The sequence below is a fragment of the Monodelphis domestica genome, chromosome 7 (assembly GCF_027887165.1).
Source record: "Monodelphis domestica isolate mMonDom1 chromosome 7, mMonDom1.pri, whole genome shotgun sequence".
NCBI classification, from domain to species: Eukaryota; Metazoa; Chordata; class Mammalia; order Didelphimorphia; family Didelphidae; genus Monodelphis; species Monodelphis domestica.
In genome coordinates this window covers 63455337-63475714 of record NC_077233.1, presented here as the reverse complement: position 1 = coordinate 63475714, position 20378 = coordinate 63455337, and the positions used below count along the sequence as shown (strand labels likewise).

The 20378-nt window shown below is 38.4% G+C and overlaps 1 protein-coding gene across 4 annotated transcripts in view; it reads right to left on the bottom strand.

Moving 5' to 3' along the window:
* RAB7A (RAB7A, member RAS oncogene family) overlaps positions 1-19632 on the bottom strand; it is a 56420-nt gene extending 36788 nt beyond the window's left edge. For 2 of the 4 annotated variants that reach the window (XM_056804748.1, XM_056804749.1), the window contains exon 1: positions 19246-19478. The gene's annotated coding sequence lies outside the window, so the exon portion shown is untranslated. Of the gene's footprint in view, positions 1-1082; positions 1143-19245 lie in introns of all 4 variants that reach the window. The other 2 variants (XM_056804750.1, XM_001366885.5) reach the window with 2 other exon arrangements.
* Positions 19633-20378: the final 746 nt, after the last annotated feature.

Sequence of the window (20378 nt, the reverse complement as noted above, 5' to 3'; positions counted from 1 at the left end):
TCTGGGTCTCCTGGGGAGAGGTTGTGCTGCTAGCACCCTCTCTGGTTGGAGACAGAAAACTGAATTAAGGCCTTAATAGTCTTATTATCGATAAGGTAGATAGTGGTTATATTATCAGTAGACAAGGGTTTCAGTCTAGGCAGAAGATACTGCCCTCTGAGGCAGATAGATATATAGGATTTTCTAGAGAAATTGAGTTAGATTTGGGATCTTGGGTATAGTTACAAGCTATTTTAAGACTACTTTCATTTTCCTCCATCCGATTTCCTAATAATAAATTAAGTGTTTTGTGTTTAATAAACTGCACACTGGCTTTTGATCTCACTTCTGCCCTCCAAAATTGAACCCTTCACCACTGCTTTAACCCTTTATTTTTTATTAAGAAAATTTTTTCCATGGTTACATGATTCATGTTCTTTCCCTCCCCTACTTCCACCCCCCTCCCGTAGCCAACGCTCAATTCCACTATAACCCTTTATTTCTTAATTTATAAAGAGTTTGGATTTGATTTCTCTCATGTCCAACTCAATTCTAAACTTACTTACAGAATCTCTTGATATCATGCCAAAAAACCCCAAAATTAACAAATTAACAACTATCCATTTCTATTGATTCATGTGAGAAAGTATGATCTATTCTAAAGTTTTGGATAGTAAATTTAAGTAAAACTAAATAAAATTAAGTAAATTTAAGTCAAATCTGCTCCTAACTTTTAGTTTCAAAACTATCAAGCTTAGTTCAGGTCATTACTTCACATCTGGACAAGTGTAAGTAACCACCACTGCTAAAGCTATTTCTAATCTAATCTACAGAGATAGCAGGAGAAAAAAAATCTAAATCATCATTCATGTATAGGATGAGAGAGCTGAGCTAGAAAGAACCTTAGACTATCTAATAAAGGGATTTGTTCAAACTCTTTTGGGTTCTGGATTGCTTTGACAATCTGATAAATTTCTCTCCTCAGGATACATTTAAATGCATAAAATAAGCTATATAGGTTTGGCAGTTAGATGGTGCAATGACTAGAGTGCTGGGCTTGGAGTCAGGAAGACCTAAATTCAAATATGGCCTCAGACACTTACTGTGTCTGACTATCCTTGACCCTGGGCATGTCACTTGGCTGGTTACCTCAGTTTCCTCATCTGTAAAATAAAATGAAAGAAATGACAAACCAGTCCAGTGTCTTTGCAAAAACAAAAAACACGAATAATGACAGGGAAAATTGGTAACAATTAAATATAGTTATCAAAATACTAAAGAAAAATGTTATGAACTCTAATCTCCATTTTAGGGGGCCTTGGGTGAGAGTTGAAAGTGAGAGCTGGGTAACAAGTAGGCATCAAAGGTGAATGAGCAGCTCTGAAAAAGGCTTAGCAAGCCCTTATACCAGAGATGCCAGTCCTACCTGCATATCCCATAACTTTCACCTGTGGTTGCAAAAAAGCTATAGCATGACAGCAGTCATACCCTGGTCTAAGCAAATAGGTTAAACCAGGTTGTTGTAACCAACAAGTTAGGGAAGGAGGTCTATCCCAAGCACATGATGATTTCTTTGGGTGCAATGGGCAGATGAGAAAATTTGTTCCAAGGCTCATAAAGGGGGCTGAAGCAGGCCTTATGGAGCATTTAAAACTTGGTCATATATGGAAGATATCAAGGTCACCCACTGCATCCCAGGTCATCACCAGGCAGGCTAACTTTCATCTTGCCACTGAAACTTCAAAGACAGTGAAAGAGACAATGAGACTGATGACTTTATGAAACTCTGCCTCACTTAAACCTAATTCACTAAGCAAGTCAAATTAGCACTCTGTGACATCATTGGTACTCTGAGGGATTAATAATAGGAGACCTCAAACTTAGATCCTAGGTCAAATAGTAAGAAGTAAGATTTGAACCCAAATACTCTGAATTGGTACTGTTATTCCTAAATCCTCCAACAATTCTATCAGTATTCTTTTTAAAAAGCATTAAAGGGGGCAGCTGGGTAGCTCAGTGGATTGAGAGCTAGGCCTAGAGACAGGAGGTCGTAGGTTCAAATCTGGCCTCAGACACTTCCCAGTTGTGTGACCCTGGGCAAGTCACTTGACCCCCATTGCCTAGCTCTTACCCTTCTTCTGCCTTGGAGCCAATACACAGTATTGACTCCAAGACGGAAGGTTAAGGGTTTAAAACATTTTTAAAAAAAAGCACTAAAGATTTTTTAAAAAGAACTTAAGGGACCAATGACACATGTAAAACCCAGTGGAATTGTGCATCAGATATGGGAGGGGGTTAGGGGGAAGGGAGGAAAAGAACATGATTTTTGTAATCCTGGAAAAATACTCTAAATTAATCAATTAAATAAAATTTTTAAAAATTAAAAAAATAAAAGAACTTAAGGGTTTATTTTTAGTCAATTAAAAATTATAAATTGGGATGAATAAGTAGAGAAAACAAAATGTTTAAACTATCCTATACATTTAACTTGTTTCACACCACCTGAATAAAGGGTCTTAGAGAACATTTTAATGCTAGTGATTTTTCCATCTAGATGTTATATATGAAATTCTATCAAAAATCACAGAAGGCAAAATTTTAAATTAAATTCTTCTTACTTTGCTCCAAAAGCACCCAAACCCACCTTCCTTCTTTCCAAGAATATATGCCCAGACTCCTTTTTTCTCAAACTAGTATTTATAAGTCATGCTAATCAATGTATTTAAGTCTCTGCAAAGTATTCCTTGGCAAAATTAATTGGAGAAACAATAATGTAGTCCCACCAGCCCTTCATTTTTTCAGGGTGAAAAATTATTCCAGTCTGAGGAACTAAATATAATAAATTGAAGAACTGTGTGGTGGTTGTTGTTTTTTTACCTTGCACTTCCTTCTCTTAAAAACAACTATAAACAACTTTTGAGACTATAGATTTTTAAATTACTTCACTTCAAATACTGCAAGGAAAAAAAGCAGAGAGGAATGGAAGTTTACTTCAGATTCCAAATTTAGTGTTCTAAAGATTGTGTTTTAAATTGTGCTTTCTAAAGTCTCTAAATTCTATTAGGTTCTTAGTTTAGTGACTAGGACTAAGAGATAGAATTGAAAAGAAAACAAAGGGCCAGCCTTTGTGCCTAGTACTGATATATAGCTATGAAAATATAAGTCTAGCAAACTGCTTGATTACTTGTTTTTGGTGCTTGGTCCTTAGCATCCATTTCTCCAAAGAAAGTTGTGTCCTCCACAAGGATATTCCCTGTATCAGTATAGATAGGAAGCTAGCCATTCCTTCTCATTCTGTAAAATGCTTGTCCATGTCCTTCCATATTAAGGATTCCTCTCTTCTCATCATGGTGGAAGCTCTATTCTGGGTTTAAATATTTTGCAGGTGCCAACACAGTAATAGACCAGATGATTTGCTTTGATTTTTAAGGATGTTGACATACCAGTTAAGATATTACAAAAATCACTGAAGTCTGTTCTAGAGCACCTAATGGCAGGATCCAACAGCTATATTTAACTCACTAAGTGAATATACTTAAAATACATCCACCTATAGATCAATTCCCATTCAGTTAAAGCTTAGTGATTTTATTTACTGTCTGGCAAAACAAAATTCCAAATTAAGGAACTTGAATAATTCTTTGGAATTTGTTCTAAAAGGTTTGATCTACATCACTAAATTTTAGAGGAATTTTTAAATTTATGCAATAGTTCCGTTTAAAGTACTATGCTAGATTGTTTTGGAGGATGCAGATTTCTTGTAAGTCAACACACAAATATCCTATAAAAAAGAGGTGGGAGTGGATTCCAAAAAGACTTCTAAAGTGAGGGGTGGGGTAGATGTGTGACCCAAAGGAAACCAATCAAAGGGTGAGTATATAAATTATATCCAACTTTCCAAGAAACAACCAACACCAAGGGAACCCCCCCTCATTTATTATCACTCATTTTTCCTATTCTATTCCTTCTATTAACTGGTATTCTGTGGCTATGCAAGTTTTTAACCTTTCCTTCCCTAAATTTATAATTTAGGCAGCACTACTAAGCAGCACTACCACCAGCAGTCATGCAAAAAACTCTCCTACCTTTCCCTCTATCATACCTGATCCTTGCCCCTAATACTACCTTATCATTTTTGTGATAATCAAAAGTATGCAGAACCCAGCTCTAATATAAAATCCAAGGGCAGGAAGGAGTCTGGAAGAATGCACCCCACCACCTCCACCACACACCCCCCCCCCCCATGAAAAAAAGTCTGGAAGAATTCACCCACCACCACCAACACACACATCAAAAAAGCTATTATGGTGACAAAGATCCTAAAGCCACAAACCAGCACTGATGCAATTAGAAAAGATTAACTCTAGTAAACTACCTTGATTATCTGGGATTACCTGCCTAGTTTCACTCTTCACTCCTCAAAAGAAACCTGTCACACTCATGAGGATCCTCTATCAATATAGACTGCAAACTGTCTATATCTTTGGGACTCCAAAGCATCTATAAGCAAAGCCTCAAAGAAAAAGATAGCTTGAGCACAAATCCAAACAGAATTTCTGAAAGAGATAAAGTAAGAGTTAAAAAAAAAGTTTGAAAAATTTTTATAAATGAAATAAGATTCCTTGAGGAAATGAAATGAGTTACAGAAGAAAGAAGTAGAAAGGGAATTAATTAACAGTTTGCACAAGAGGTACAAAATCTTAGCCAAAGAATAAACTCCTTGAAAATTAGGATAGACCAGAAATTAATGCCTTCATGATAAATAGTAAAACAAAGTCAAAAGACTAAAAAAAATTAAAATATAAGTATCAAATAGCAGAAAAAAACTGATGTGGAAAACAGATTAAGGGGAGATTTAAGAATCAATAGGATAAGAGTAGCTAAGTGACACAGTGGATAGAGTTCAGATCAACCTTAGATACTTCCTAGTGTTGTAAAGGTTTTGAACCCTAATTGATTATAGCTATTGGTATGGATATTACCAACATCTGTGTCTTAAGTAACAGGCTGTTGTTTTTTACTGTTGAGAAAGATGACTTCTCAAAGCAGTCTAAAAGAATTCTGGCTAAGGCCAGTTATATAAAGCTCTATTTATTGTAGGTATAAAATTAAGGAAGGGAAAGTTAAAGGAAAAACAGAAAAGTATTTCTTGTTTTGTAAGGTCCCTATTCTAATAAATCCTAACTATAACCACCCAACCAATCTGGTCTGTGAAGACTTTCTTTGTCTTCGACAGAGTCAAAGAGAGAATTCTCTTCCTATTTATTTAAAACCCAATCCTATCCTAATCTAAAATATAAACTTATACTAGAGAATAATAAATCAGGGTTATCGTTCCTGCTGCTCAGATTTGATATCCAGCTGGTCAGAAATTCCACTGCCTAGTCCACTCAATCAGATCAGACTTTGCTGCCACCTATTGGGATAAGTACTGGTACTGCACCCAATAATCTCCTATAGCCTGATAAAATGGTTTTTCAGGATGCGAAGTCACCAAAATTTTCCAAATTTGCAGAGCCGCTCTTGCAACAACCTTCCTTGAATGAGGTCAGACAAAAAGGGACTCATTGGACCAACTGTCTTTCCCAAAACTCCTTAGGAATATTCTCTCCCATCAATCTTCTCCAAGATTCCATTCAGATTTAAAGAAACCCAACTCATTTCTCTTATGTACCTATCAATAAAATTTGCTAATTAACCCCATTTCCTAATGAACTCTTAATTAATTAATGAATATTTCTCTATACTAGGTGTATGATCTTGGGCAAGTCACTTTTTTTTTTTTTAAACCCTTACCTCCGTCTTGGAGTCAATACTGTGTATTGGCTCCAAGGCAGAAGAGTGGTAAGGGCTAGGCAATGGGGGTCAAGTGACTTGCCCAGGGTCACACAGCTAGGAAGTGGCTGAGGCCGGATTTGAACCTAGGACCTCCCGTCTCTAGGCCTGGTTCTCAATCCACTGAGCTACCCAGCTGCCCCCCCTGGGCAAGTCACTTACCCATTTTCCCAGCCCTTGTTCTTATTTAAGGATTGTTACTAAAACAGAAAGGGTTTTAAAAAAAATAAAAGAATCACTGGAATACATGAAAGCCATGACCAAGAGTCTCATCATTTCAAGAAATCTTAAAGAAACTGCCCAGCTCTCTTAGGAACAGTGAGCATTTGTAATACCACTACAAGGTCTATATCCCAAAGAGATAATTAAAAAGGGGAAAGGATTTCCTTGTACAAAAATATTTATAGCAGCTCTTTTTGTAGTGGCAAAGAACTGGAAATTGAGGGGATGACCATCAATTGGGGAATGGTTCAACAAATTATGGTACATGTTGGTGATGGAAAAGTATTGTGCTATTGTGATTAATGAAAATGTAGTGATGTAATCTGGAAAAAATAACAAATTACTAGAAACAGTGGGCAAAGTGAAATAGAAAGATTCTATTGGTCTGGAAAACCCCAAAATAAAACTCTCAGAAATATTATAGCCAAAATTCAGAGCTTCCAAGTCAAGGAACACTGCAACTAGTCAAGAAAAAGAATTCAAAAATCTGAGGAGCCATGGTCAGGATAACACATGTGATTTAGTAGTTACCACTATAAAGAAATTAAGAGCTTACAAAACAATATTCCAGAAAGCAAAGAATACTGTCTTAAGGCTAAAATAACTTACCTAGCAAAACAGGGAAAACTGACCTTTAGTAAAAGAGTATTTTTAGTGTTCCTGTTGAAAAGATCAGAGCTATGTAGCAGCTTCAACATGCCATACAGGACTAGAGAAATCAAAAGCTCTTTTCCTAGTAATGAATACTTAGAAATTAAAGGGGTGTCCATCAATTTGAGAAACTTTTAAAGAAGTTATGGTATAAGTAATGGAATATTACTGTGTTCTAAATTATGATGAAGGAAATTATTTCAGAAAAAGAAACCTGGGAAGACTTGTTATGAACTGAACAAGCAAAGTAAGCAGAATCAGTTCAAGTCATTAGGCCAGAATAAACTACCTCCGTAGGTTCTAAAAGAATTGGCAGAGAGAACAAATTATACAATGACAAAAATATTGTCAAGACAAAAAACTTTTAAAGATTTAAGTCTGATTAGTATTGTCAACGTGGAAATCTAGAAATCCCCAGTTTATTTAGTTGGGGAGTAGAAACCCCAGGTTTTGACTTTGTCATAGGAGAGTTCTCCCTGAGGGAAGGTCCCACTTCACCAGACAACAGTGACTCTTTGGCTCTAGAGGCAGCGCATCAGTCTCGCAAGCTAAAGGTCTGGAGTTCGATCCTGGGAAGGAGGATATGATAATGATATACTGGGAAAGGTTTCTGGAGACGAAGAGTCACTAGACTTCAGCTTGGGATTTAGCTCCCACCTGGGCTCCCACCTGAAGTGGATTGTCTATTGTCTGGTGAAGTAGGACCTTCCCTCAGGGAGAAAACTCTCCTATGACAAGGTCAAAACCTAGGGTTTCTAACTAAATAAATTGGGGACTTCTAGATTTCCACGTTGACAGTATAATGACCAACTACAATTCTAAAGAACTAATGATTAAGCATGCTACCCAAGTCTGAGAGAGAGGTGAAAGACTCAAAGAATTTTTGATGAGGCTTTTCCCCCATGATCACTGTGGAAATTTACTTTCTTTTTACCAAATGTATTTGTAACATAGATTGCAGGGCTTTTTCTTTCTTAATTGGGGATGGATGTGAGTAATAAGCGTTTTTGTAGCTTGAAAAATAAAAAAAATCATTATACTGTAAGAACAATAAATGCAAAAGATTCAGAGAAACATGGGAAGGGAAGGCTTACCCAAACAAATACAAAATCAGGAAAATATAATAGCTATAACATGAAGAGAAAGAGTAATAAAACAAAACTAAAAACTGTAATAGAGTAGAAAAAATGCACCTACCTCCCTTCACTGCAGAAGTGAAAGACTATGAATATGAAGTTACATGTTACTGTCACAGCCCTGATTCTACTGGACTGTCTTTTTAAAAGATGGCTCATTGGCTAAGGGAAGGAGAGAAGTATATATTAGGGAATGAATGCAAAAAACAAAAGGCAATCAAAAAATGAATAATCAATCTGTATTGCCATTCAATATTAAGTTCCTAATAAAACATTTTATAAACAGGAAAAGAGTTCAAACAAAATGGACCTACTACTACTCTGTTTGCTACGCTGCTCTACTACTCAGTAGCATGATTAAAATATTCTCCCAACCAGTTTCAAGTTAGCTGTCCTTGATCAATTCAAGTCATCTGGCCAGAATAAAATACTTCCTTACATCCTGAAAGAACTGGCAGAAAAGAGTGAATGCTGAACCACTGTCAGCGATACCTTATAGATCATAGACAAGAGAAGAGGTACCACAAATATTGTAGGACAAATGTCTTAACTTTTACAAAAGGGGAAGGTGTGGGGGAATCAACAAACTTTGGACCAGGGATCACAAAGTCAGACATGCCTGAAACAACTCAAAACACCTGAACATCTCATATCCTGGTGAAAAATATGGGAAGATAGGGATTACATGATAATCTAATCAAATGGATTCAAAAGTGGATGAATGGCAGTTTTCAATGGCAACAAAGCAATAGGTCTCCAAAGGCACATTCCAAAGATCTATATAAACTTGGCCCTGGCAAGTGATTTAACAAAGAACCACCTCTTTTCCTCAGGACTTCACAATAGCTCCACGACCTTGTTTGACTTTTCCTTTCAGTCAACACTCTTTAAAAACCACAGATCACCAACTAGGTATGATCATACTTACAATTAACACTGCTAATTTAATCACCTTTAAATACTGCTCTACTATGTTTACAAAAGGCTATCCTCTGATATCAGCTGGTTCTGTTAAAATACAATTTTGTAAAGTAGGTAGGTAGTAGTATGAATTTCCCATTTTATAGGTGGAGAAATAGGAGGTAAAATTTGCCCATGCTTACACAAACTAACTCTCTCTCTCTCTAACTCTCTCTCTCTAACTCTCTCTCTCTCTCTCTCTCTCTCTCTCTCTTCATTGGATTGGGCCTTCTCCTATTAGTCCAGTCAAACTCATCTGACATCTCAATTCCTACAGCATTCTCCAACTGATAAATGGTTTAAAAATACAGTTTCCAAAGGAAGAAATCCAAGCTATCAAAGTCACATTAAAAAAAAAAGCTCAAAATCTCTAATAACTATTTGGAAGAATACAAATTAAAGAGCAACTCTGAGGTTTTACCTCTGGCTGTACAGCAAAGTTGACAAAAATGGAAAATAATTACTGTTGGAGGGACTATAGGAGAAAAGAGCATATTAACGCACTGTTGGTGGGAGCTATGAGTTAGTCTAATTGCTCGGGAAAATAATTTAGAACTATATACAAGGAGTCACTCAACTCCATGTAACTTTTTCCTCAAGAACTAATAGAGATCAAAGGTAAAAGACCCATCCATACAAAAATATTTACAACACCTTTTTTTGTAGCTGCAAAAAACTGGAAACTAAGGATACTGAAGTAAAATATGGCATATGAATGTAATAAAACATTATTTTGCCATAACAAATAATGAAAGACAATTCCAATGGGCTTGGGAAGGACTTAGATAAACTAATGCAAAGTGATCAGAAACATTTATACAATTACATAGTAAAAATGAAATTAAAAATCTGATCCAGCATGATTTCCAGAAAACTAAACAAAGTATGATACCCACCTCTTGATAGAGATGTGATAGAATTAGGTGCTCAATGAGACTTTTCTTGGACACAGTTAATGTGGGAATTTGCTTGACTATGCAAAAAATCTTTTTTTAAAAATTCCTATAGTATTAAGTTTATGGCACTTATACTTAACTACTTTTCAATACTGTATGGTAATAATATCTCCCTTACTAGAATGTAAATTCCCAAAAGGAACATATTTTTATTCCCTATCCCACAGTTCTCAATGAAACATTCTTTTTTAAAAAAAGGCAAATTTATCTATGAAAAATTTAGAATCCCTTAACATACCTATCTATATTATACCAAAACCATAACTAGGATGCTGAATAGAAATTTGCTATGCAGGATGAGAACATTATAAATTCATTCAATATAGTCAATGTATGAATGTCATATGTAGACCATACAACAGTTTGTTAGAAGCAATAGTTGCCACTACTACTGAATGAAGTCAAAATGTTAAAGCAGGGGCAGTTAGGAGGCTCATCTACACCTAGAGACGGGAGGTCCTGAGTTCAAATTTGCCCTTAGACACTTCCTAGCTATATGACCCTCGACAAGTCACTTAACCACCAATGCCTAGATCCTTACCACTTAGTATTGATTCTAAGACAGAAAGTAAGAGTTGTTTTTTTAAACATTTTTTAAACCATTTTTTAACAAGTAATTCTAATAGTATGGAAACTATTCTTACTAGGTCTAAGTGCTGTGCACTGAATGCTGATACTTTACTATGTTAGACTCACACTTCAGAGACATTGCAGCCCAATATCTAGGGCAGTTCTATCAGAAGGAATAGTTCCAAATTATTCATAGAAAAACAAGATCAAGATGAGATTAAAGTAATAATTTTTAACTTGTATTAATATTTGCATCAACATAATACTACTGACATTTCTCCAAAAAGTGTTCTGAATGGGTGTGAGGTAAAGATCAAACCTAGAAAGGGAATTTTTTAAAAATGCTATTTTTCAATAACAAAAGCATTTGTTAAACACCAACATGCCAAGTACTACACTAGGTGGTAGAAACACAAAGACCACAAAAGCAATCCCTGTCCTCAAGGAATATACTAACACAACATACACATATAAGGAAATGTTAGAGGAAATACTGGAGGCAGCTGGGAGGCACAGTATAGAACACTGGGTCTAGAGTCAGGAAGACCTGAGTTCAAATATGACCTGGGCAAGGCACTTAACTTCTGTCTGCCTCAGTTTCTTCATCTATAAAATGGGGGATAACAACAACAGGGATGTTGTGAGGATCAAATGAGACAACTTTAAAGAGTTGAGCATAGTGCCTGACACATAAGCACTACATAAATATTTACTATTATTATTAAACACAAAATGCATATATATGGTAATCTGGCAAAGATATTAACAGTTAGACAATCTGGAAAGGCCCAGGGAGGCTAGGTCTTGAGGCCTGAACTGAATTTTTTTTTTTTAAACCCTTACCTTCCAGCTTGGAGTCAATACTATGTATTAGCTCCAAGGCAGAAAAGCAGTAAGGGCTAGGCAATGGGGGCCAAGTGACTTGCCCGGGGTCACACAGCTAGGAAGTATCTGAGGCCAGATTTGAACCTAGGACCTCCCGTCTCTAGGTCTGACTCCCAATCCACTGAGCCACCCAGCTGCCCCTGCTTGAACTGAATTTTAAAGGAAGCTAAGGATCCAAAATGCCAGACATGGAGAACAGTTTGTGCAAAGGCACAAAAAGAAACAATATCACATATGAAGAACAGCCAGTAGGCCAATGCCTAAGGTATTGAAGGGAAGCTATGAAGGGTTCGATATGCCTAACAGAGGAGTTTGTAGTTTATGCTATGGGCAGGAGGTATCCACAGAAGCGTTTCTTTTTCCAGGGGGAAGAGGAGCAGATAAATATGAAATATGACTTTTGAACTTGCTGAGTTTGAGATGTCTATGGAATATCTATTAAGAAACTGTACCAACTAGCCATCCCTTAGACATCTCAAACTCATTATGTTCAAAACAAAACTCATTATCACCTCCTCCTCTGGTCCCTCTTGTCAAATGTATGGCTATACTTCTAATGCACAACCATACTTCTAATGGTCCAGGTTTGAAACAGTAGAATCCCCTTTCAAGTCTTCCTTCTCCTTCCCTTCCATATCCAATTAGTTGCCAAATCTTGTCAATTCCACCTCCACACTATCTCTGGCATCAATTCCCTTCTTCGATTACAGAGCCATCAGAGTCTAGGTCCATATCACCTACTACTGGGACTATTAAAAAATAGCCTCCTATTCTGGGAGCCTCCAGTCTATCTTCCACACAGCAGCTAAAGTAATGTGCTTAAATGGCTGATTATGAACTCCTCAGAAAACTCAAAAGGCTTGCCATTGTCTCAGATAAAACACAAATTCTTAGCTGACATTTAAAGCATTTCACAATCAAATTCCAGACTATTTCTCCAATATGTTACACGTTACTCCCCATCACCACTCTATGTAATATAACTAAAACAATAATAATAATAGTATAGTACTTTAAGGTTTGCAAAATGTTTTACACATTATCTTATCGAGTCCTCGATACAATGCAGATCCGCTAGCATCTCCCATTTTACAGATGCACCTGAGAAGTTAAGAGACTTGCCCAGGGTCATACAGCTAGGCAGTAGCTGACAGAGGATTTAAATCCAGGTCTCCCTGATTCCACCATCCATGACATCATTTGACAGCCTGAAGACTGAGCAAATCTGGCTGCCTCTGTGAGCTGGACTGGAGGAGACTTTTTCCCTGGATCCTGCATCTTGCTGGGTGAGTAGCTGGCCTTCTTTTCCTGGCTTTTGGAGAGATTGGTTCCACAGATTCCTCCCTTGGCTTTGGAGAAGGCTGCATTGGTGAAACTCTGGCTGAAGATACCGCCAGGCCTTCTGGCTGAGGATTACTGGGAAAATCCATGTGAAGACAGAGTCTTGGGGAAGCCCTGCTGCTGGAGCTAAGCCTGGCTTCTCAGGAGAAGGGCTGGTAGGCTTATTAGAATCCCTCTCTTTATCTACATTTTTCCACTTTCATTCTTTCCACACCTCCTTGTAAATAAAAAAAAAAAGCTGCTGAAAGTCATTTTGACTTAAACTGCAATATTTTAAAATCTGCAACCACAATATTACTTTAGAATTCTCATATTTAACATAAAACCTAAATTTAAATTCATACAGTATATTACATAATTTTACCCTTGTGTACAAATTGTCATCCCCTACTCCTAATAGATAATAAGCACCTTCAGGCAAGGAACCAAAGCATCTATTAGTATCTGGTAATAGGTGGGGCAGAATAGATAGAAATGCCAGGCCTGGAGTCAGGAAGACTCATTTTCCTGAATTCAAATTTGGCCTCAAATACTTAGTAGTTGTGTAACCCTGGCCACATCACTTAACCCTGTTTGCTTTCATTTCCTCATCTGTAAAATGAGCTGGAGAAGGAAATGGCAAACCACTCCACTGTCTTTGCCAAGAAAACCCCTAAAAGGGGTCACAATGAGTTGTACCCAACTGAAACAACTGAACAAAAAAAAAAAAAACAAAAAAACGCACTTACAAAGTAGGAGCTTAATATTTGCTTGTTAACTGGTAAGGCACTAGGATGGGACTCAAACAGAGCACAAAGACCTGATACACATATCAGTCATCTGTACAGAGATAACTGAACTCACAGGTTCAGCCAGTGAGTATAAAGAGAAAGCACAAGACAGAACTTTGAGTTACATGCAGTTACTTGAGGGAAGAGAGAAACTGAGATAGATGGCCCAAGGAAGGAAACTGGACAGTGGCACAGTAGGGGACTACCTAAACAGGTAGAAGAGAAACCCAGAGAGAGCAATGTTAAGAGATGAAAACCAAGAAATCTTAGAAATAGCTAAGACCATCCAGGAAAGGGTAATAATGTTAAACAATGCAGAAAGCTAAAGAATGAAGAATTTAAAAAGGCCACTGGATTTAGGCATCTGACCCAGACTGGCAAATTTACTCTTATGATTTGAAATGTTTAAGAATAATGAAAATCGGTTGGGTCTAGAGGTGGAAATAGTATTTCTTGTTTAACAGCATCTATCTCAAATCATCACTACAATCCATTTCTACAATTTTCACTACACTGATTATATTCTTATAGGTTACTTTACGTGTTTTTACTTGGAGTATAAGCGTATTTTGCTCTCTAGAGAGACTGCAGGCTCTGAGTCACCCTTCCTCACCACCCAGCAATACAAACCTCAGAACCTTGCCAGTTCCCAGCTTCTCCTTCACTGACCTGCATTCACAGAAAGGCTATTCCCTTTGAACAAAGGTCTGCAGCAGCAGAACAATTTACTGAGCCGGGAGGACAGATTATACAAGCAAGGACAGAGTTTTAGTTACTCCTTTGGCTTGGCAGAACTGTTTCCCATTGGATAAGAGCACTTAGAGGTAAGGGAAGAAGACACAGTTAAAGAGTGTGACCAACTAATCCTCGAAAGAAGCTTTCAGTCTACTAAACAACAGAAACAAAAAAAAAATACAAATACTTGAGTATGAACACAAAGGACAATATGTAGGCAGTATGAGACAACTGAGAATTGTGTCAGTGAAATCGGGAAACCTCAATTCAAATCCTGTCTTACAGACTTACTAGCTATATAGGAATCTTCCCATTAGACAAATCCTTTAAGCTCAGATCTTCAGTTTCCTCATCTGTAAAAGGAGATACTTTAACAATCTTTAACAGGACTGTTGAGGAAAGAATTTTACAAACTTTAAGGTACTATAAAAGTATGAGTTATTAATATTGTTCATTGTGATTCTCCTGAAAACCTTAAAGAAATAGACAGTTGATCTCTTCCATCTTTATAAAGGACTGGTATAGGTATTTAACCATAATACAGATCAGTCTGATATAGATTCATCTGTGGATATTAATTTAATAGCTATAGAGTAGCCACCATAAAGAAACTAAAGCTCTACACACATTTATAATAAGTTGTTTTTCTTGTGGTTCTCAATTAGGAGGATGAGTTTAGAGTAAGAGGGTAAGGAGGTGGATTTTGACTGATTAAAACAAGTATTTCTCCCAGCAATTAGGACAATTAAAAAGGAAGAAACCATTGACCTCCATGGGGGGGGGGGGGTTCTTTAATAAACATAATAGCACTGACACAAGCCAGGTCATAGACAATTTACCCATTAAACTGGAGAATTCCTGAAGTGAGCATTAGTTTTCACTTCACTGCCACAATTTTGCTATATCCATAGAAGTCATATTGCTTGGCACTATGCAAAGTGGTAAGTGAATCAGTTAGACTGATCTCCATAGCAGTGGTGACATCACTTAAAAAAAAAAAGGCAGCACAGAGCAGAGGTTCTTCTGTCCTCTTGCATGAAGTAAAATACTTTCAAGAAAATAAGCAAGAATGGAATGAAACAAAACTCTCAAGCTATCTCCTAAAAGGAAACATTTTGAAAAGAGCAGCTCAGAGTGGTAACCTATTTCAAATTTAAATATATATATTTTTTGTAAGGAGTAAAAAAAGGTCTAAATTTAACAAAACATTTCTTTGATCTGTTCAAATTTGTCTGACATACCTCTCACCTTTGATTTGTAGCTGATACAACTAACTATTATTATCATTTGGAGAATTTCAAGAGGCAGAAGCACACTATTTTTCCTATGTTCAGAAAAAAAGTGGGAAGAAAATCATGGCAAGAAGAGTGAGAATGTGGGGGCAGGTAATTTCGAGATTAACACATTGCAAAATGTTACTGCAGCAAACTGCAGATGGAAGAGCAAAGAAATCTATGTAAATGACATTATTAGACAGTAGTTTGATAACCTAAGAAATGCAACTAAGAATTCAATAACAATAATGATATAGGGAGCAGCTGGGTAGCTCAGCGGATTGAAAGCCAGGCCCAGAGATGGGAGGTCCTGGGTTCAAATCTGGCCTCAGACACTTCCTAGCTGTGTGACCCTGTCACACAAGTCACTTAACCCCCATTGCCTAGCCCTTACCCCTCTTCTGCCTTAGAACCAATACATAGTATTGATTCTAAAATAGAAGGTAAGGGTTTTAAAAATTAATAATGTTATATGTGAAATAAGAGTCAGCAGCAATAAGACGCGAAGCGAAGCGAAGCGAAGCGAAGCGAAGCGAAGAGAAGAGAAGAGAAGAGAAGAGAAGAGAAGAGAAGAGAAGAGAAGAGAAGAACCTACCTCTCTCCCCAAAGTCTCTCTCAGAAGATGACATCAGTGCCAAGTGAACCATTGTTTAGCCTTAAAAAGGAAGCACCCTCCTCTTGGTTTCCATTCCCAGTCCTTGGCTCCTTAGTTCAGTATCTACTAAAATTTGTCATTACTCTAAATTTAAATTACTTTTGACTGTGGACTCCCATTAGCAGAGAGTCAGATAGTTTTCAAAAGGCAAAGTTCAGGTAAAATCATGGTGGAGATCTCAGTGGTATTTTGTGTGAACTTACCTATGCAAAGATACATCAACTGCAGACCACACCCACAAGTCCTATCAGAGCTGCCCCTAAAATCTGGTTCATGTTCAGGTAGGTTAAAATCCCAAAATTAAATAAATGCCTGAATTTGGGAAACTTTGAGGGGGGCATTTTAATTGCTCCCACTTTGTGGGCAATCCTGATTGAAAGTCACATCTGCCATAAGCCTGAGGGTCTTTGTGATCATAGGGTTTCTAAAAGACAAAGCCAGAAAAAGAAAACAAAATAAGTATCACAATTTGGGGGTTGCTACAGATCCAAGTGTTCCTACATTAAGTAACTGCAAACAATCACATGAGATAAAAGTGTCAAAATACTGTTCTTTGGAAACATCTCTCTGATCTGTGCTCTCACTATAACCCCTAAACAAAAATCTTGCCGGGGCTAAGAAAAAAGTCATGGAGAGCTGTAGGCATTTCACGTAGGTAACATTTTAACAAAGATAATGCTGAATATAGCGGATGGTATATATCTAAGTGTGCAAATTCCACAATCCCTTCAGATAAAAAAAAAAATCAGGAATCTGGCCTATTATAGTGTGACTTCCAAACATTTCACTTTGACAACTCATTAATGGCTGTAGTAAGTAGTAAAGAAATAAGAAAAATAAGAAACTTTTTTGACCCCCCCCACCAAAAAGGGCACACCATTAAAGCAACAAGGACAAGGTATAGTGTCTAATTCCCCAAATTAAAGCCCTAGGGGTAATTTGTCACTAAGGCAGACTGACAATATACTCTAATTTTACTTAAAATTCAGCTTAAATAGACATTTCCCTACCCCATAAAAATCCAAATATAATCTAAATTATCATTTGTCAATTTTGCTAGTATAAATAAATTGCTATAAATAAGAAAGAACTTGAAAATCAATCCCAAGCTACATGTCTATATGTCCCCCCCTTATGAAGTAGCAGTTTGTATGCTTCTCCAGTGTCATCATATTCCACAAAATTTGGAGATACAAAAAGTCATTGTCACTTTTAATCTGAAGAACAGTATCCAATAGTAATACTCCTTTATAAATCCAAGAAAGACACAAGGATACTTCACAGATCATTTTTTTAATTAACAAAAAAGCTGGAATTACTATTTCAAGTTAAATTGGGAAGCACTTCTTTTCCCACCTTCTCATCTTTACTTCTGCCTTCATCTAGACTCCATCAAAAACAACAAAAACCACAATCTCTACTTATGAACAGTATCTACTCATAAACCATTCTTTAAAGTCAAAAATATTTATATACATAGATACGTGCACACAAGGAGACTTTTAATATTGGGCAGCTTTAAGATAACATTCTCTAGAACCATTCAGATTCAAATTATTATTCTTGATACAAGGTTACTACACTCATCAAGAAATACTTAAAGGAAAAAAAAAGATTTGAGGGAGAAGCTAAAGTAACAGTGAATTCAGCAAGGCCTGGAGTCAGGAGATCATGGGTTCAAATCTGAATTCAGACACTTCCTGTGTGACCCTGGACAAATCACTTAACCCCATTTGCCTAACTATTCTGTCTTAAGAGATAAAAGAAGAAAGAAATATTTGAATACCACTATGAGCAAGTTACCCTACTTAGCACCAAGTTCTCATGTTGAATAGATGGAAAGACCCCAGTTTTCAGAAAAGACTTAACAATATTGGACAGACTTTGTTAATTCACGGATGACAAGTCATGTGTTTAAATCAGCTGCTAATGTCACAAGGAATAGACTGCTTATTCTTTCAGTATCCAAGGAGATGATATACTTTAAAAGATTGCATGAACATTTAAAACACACTAGGTTTTCACTTATTTCAATCCATATTTTAAAAAAATTCAAACTATCCTATTAGAAGCAGGTACAGCTTCCAAGGTTCAGTTAAGCTTAAGTTTTTTTTTCATCTTTAAACAAAAGTTACAAAATTCTTCAAATCTCAGTAAATACTCTGACAGTCTTCAAGTGCTCCTAAGTTACTGGAGCTATATGAGAGCGTACTTAAAAGTAACAACTGCCAGCTGAATTACTGACTTTAGCAAAGAACTGTTCCTTGCTGCTGAAGAAGCTCTCTAAAAGCTTTGCCAAAAACAGACAGCACCAAAAAAAAGTCATTGCAAGTTTCAGGAATCCATTCAAAATGTATATGTAAACTACTAATATAATTCAGTAGCATAATCACAGAAAGCTACTGGCAAAATCTAAATTTAATCCTCCCCCTAAGTTCTAGCATTTCACCCCACAAAAGGAGTGAAGATTTGTTAACACATGTGGATCACAAAAAGCTATCTTACATGGCCTAAAGGGTCTCACGTACACAACATAAAGGAAAAGCATACCGGCCACATGACTGACTGATTCAGCTTGACTCAGGTGTTCTGGGGAGCCTCTCCCAAACAAAAGAATCGAGTTTAATAACTTAATGGGCTCATAGCCTTGACACCAGTGACAAATACCTGCAAACTCGACTGCAACCGGGTAAACTGTCACCGAAAATTACTGTTTTGTCATCATTCTCCTTACACAGACGACCTGTTCCTAGTTAGTGAGCAGCCACCAACGCTAATTTCATCATACACAAGGCCGAAATCCTTCACGACCTTACCTCCTTGTTATAAAGCTCAGCGGCCGCCCCACTTCAGAAATCAAACCCAAGCGAGTTCCGCGGCCCGGGTGGACAACCGCCCCTTCCTCCCTACTTCCCGACACCCAGCTTCTAGTAAACAATCTCAGGACAGCTGACTGTCCTTGCCCCCACCCCGGACGGCCCTCGAGGGAAAGAAGGGCGAGCCCCAGGGTCCCGGAGACGTGCCCGTCCAAGCCCTGCTGCCTGAGACTGGCCCGGGGCCCCGGGCCTAAGCTCAGACCCTCCCCACGAGGCCTGGGACCCACGGCTACATTGCCTGAGGGGCCGAAAGAGCTGGAGACCAAGGCCCTGGGTCAGGACCCTTAATAGGTCCCAACACTAAGGGACGAAGAAAGGGGGGAGGGAGAAAGGGCGTAGGAGGTTTGGGGGCGGGCGGAAGGACTGACGGACGGAAAGGGCAGCTGGGCCCGCAGCTCACCGCAGGCGAGAGGGCGGGTGGCTCCTCCGGTGGCTCGGGAGCGATGCCGGATGCGTCTCGAGGGCTCGGTGAGCAGGGCAGGAGATGAGGAGAAGCTCCGAGTCGGCTCGACGAGGATCTCGTCTCCTTCTCCTCCTGTTTCTTCTTCCACAGCCGCCGCCGTCGCCGCCTCGGGCTTTATGGCCAACACTAGAGCTCCGCTCTCACTTCCGCCACCGCCGCCGCCCCGAGCGGAAGTGCCTGTCACGAGACCTCCCACGCCAGGGCCCGCCCCATACGTCCGCACGACCTGATACCGGCCGGCCCGGCTGTGCTGGAGGTCACGTGGAACAAGATGGTGGCCTCCACTCCGAAAGGCCGCCGGTCTGAGGGCGGCGCCATCTTGGACCCGGCGCTGACCTTCTCTGGTTCTCCACCGAAGAGGAGAAAAACGAAGAAATGACAGCTTCGACTTGTATCAGTGTCCGTGCTATGACGTCTCTATCGCCACAACCGAGCCTTAAGGTTTCCATGCACTTGTAACATTCTCATTCAGGGCTTCATTCATGCAGTTTGTCCAACGAGGATTTATTAAATACCTTCTGTATGCCTGTACACCAAGAGCTGGAGATGTTTCATAAATAAGCCATGAAGCTCAGAGCCCTCAGCATTTGGACAAGGCCTCCTAACCCGGGGTTTTGGAATGAATGCAAAATCAAACATTTATTTAGCACTTACCTTATGCCAAGGAGTGTATGGGTGTTCAGGAAGAACTGCCACTCATCCACCTCTGTGTCCATTTTTCACCCAGCTCTCACCTGTGGCTCCAAGAAGCTGTAGCATGAGCAGTGGCCCCACCCCAATGAAACCTGTCACCGACTAATCAGGGTGAGTGTAACCCACAAGCCTCCAACCTGCAAAGTGTGTGAACACTTTTATCTGGTGAAATGGCAGAAATTGGCACTGGAGGACTTAGATCTTGCTCAGCCATCAAAAACCCCAAGATCATCCTCTATATCTTTGACCATCACCAGTCTTCCTGACTTTTGGCTTGCCACTGGACATTGATGACAGGAAGAGAGAGTGAGGCTGATGACTTCATACAACTTTGCCTCACTTCAGTGCAATTCAAGAGCAAGTCAATAGGCAATGAG